Source organism: Brassica oleracea, chromosome C2, assembly GCF_000695525.1.
Source record: "Brassica oleracea var. oleracea cultivar TO1000 chromosome C2, BOL, whole genome shotgun sequence".
In the NCBI taxonomy this organism is placed as follows: domain Eukaryota; kingdom Viridiplantae; phylum Streptophyta; class Magnoliopsida; order Brassicales; family Brassicaceae; genus Brassica; species Brassica oleracea.
This window is the reverse complement of record NC_027749.1, coordinates 30,538,915-30,540,985: the sequence shown is the minus strand read 5'-3', so window position 1 is coordinate 30,540,985 and position 2,071 is coordinate 30,538,915.

Sequence of the window (2,071 nt, the reverse complement as noted above, 5' to 3'; positions counted from 1 at the left end):
TGGCCAACTGGTCGGCATGATTGGTGTGAACCAATTTCTGTTGTGTCTACCCTTGGATATTCGTCTGGAACAACTGGAATGTTGTCTGGAATGCTGCGTTGCTGCATAAACAAGTTGTCTGGTCTATTGGCCACCTGAAAAATGTCTGCTATGTCCTCTCTGGATACCTGTAGAATCCTTCCATCTATAGCTCTTGCCTGGCCATCTGGGTCCCTGAAAATACCAAATTCATCAGGAGTTAGAAAACCGTAATCAATACTCATATTCTTCTTAGTAAATAAAGAAAGTTTAGGTTTAGAATGAGAATCGATCGACGTTGATACTGGAGTATCGATCGATGGTAGACGTTTGTCGGAATTAGGGTTTTTGGATTGAATGCTCCTCCTAGATGTTCCTTAAGATTTGTTTGTGAGAGCATTCATCTTTTCTGCTTCGGTGTCGTGATAAGTTATCTGGGGTGCAAAACTCCTTATATAGGTGTTGGTAAACCTACTTGGGATTGGAATATTTCCTTTCTCCTTTTTTAAGGCGGCAGCTTTAATGTCGATCGATATACCAGGTGTGGTACCGATCGATGCATAAGATCGTTTTGCTGGATGAGGGTGGGTATCGACCGATGCTGAGTAGACTCTGTCGATCGATGGTGGAGACGTGTTGTTGAAGGAATGGCTTGAATATGTATCATCCTGCATAGCAATCTCTATAGCTCTTTCCTTCCAGTAATCCTCATCATACTCCTCAGTAGGATCCTCATTGGATGAAGGAATTACAGTCTCTACTGCAAAATTTTCATGGAATCCACTGTCTGCCCAAAAGCCAATGGAATAGTCATCACGTCCTCTTTCGTTAGGTTGTTGAAAGGAAAAGTTTTGATAACACTGATCTGGTAAAGTGAAGTGGTCAACCGGATGCTTCCCGTCGAGCGACGTGGGATAGTGTTCATCGGTCGTCGGTCACTCATTGGAATCGATCGATGACGCAGTGTGAGTGTCGATCGATTCTGAGTACTCTATTTTGTACTCTGCTCCACAATGGCATGCTGCAATGTAGCCAAGATCATTTCCAAGCTCCACGAGGTTGACCTATTGTCTCACAACTCGAACTGGGTCATATTGGACGTCTGGATCTATCAGTGTCAAACACAATCTGTTGGTGTTCATGTCACATACAGCTCCTACTGTAGCCAGGAAAGCTCTTCCAAGCAGAAGTGAAGAGTTCCAGTTAAGCTTGATGTCCAGGACATGAAAATCTACTAGGACAAGGGCATTACCAATCTGTACCTCGAGGTCTCTTATGATGCCTCCTGAGCTTCTTTCTAAAAGTTCCACGAAAGAACATCCACAACCGGTGTGTGAAATAAACTTCATCAAAAGGTTTCTCACTGGGATTCTGAGGACTCTCTTAGTGAAACCATCCATCTCCTTCTCATTAGCTTCCCTCTTAAGGTTCTTAAGAATCTTCTCCTTCCTTTTCCTTAACCTTCTTCCTTCAGTTGCTTCATCAACTTGCATAGGCTCTGGTGTAGTGTCTGAAGGGTTGGTTGTAGGTTCTGGTAGGTTTACTAAAGGTTTAGGTTGTGGTCTGAGTGCGTTACCCTAAAGTCTCAATTCTTGTGTTCAGACTGTTGTAGGCGGAATCTATTTTCCCATTGTTTGCATTTCAAGCTTCCTCACCTGAGTCCCTAAGGTCTCAATCCTTGTGTTCAAACTGTTGTAGGCTGAATCTATCTTCCCATTGAAATCCACAGTGAGTTGTTGCTGTCCTTCCAGAACTCTGTCAAGCATCGCTTCAATCTTGCTTTCCTGAGTCTGTGGTGGTGGATTCTGGAGAATTAGTTTCCATAGCCTCTGCTGTTGTTGCTGAAAGGTTTCTGGAACTGTGAACTCTGGTTACTCCTCTGACCATTGCCAAAGAAGTTTCTGTTTCCACCCTGGTTTCCAGACCTCTGAAATCCAGTACCTCCAATGTAGTTCACATCTTCTTCTCCTTCCATGTCTACAGCTTCGTCTCCTTCAGCTGAGCAGACCTGCTTCCTAAGAGGCTCATGAACCACATCTAACTTTTCTCTAAC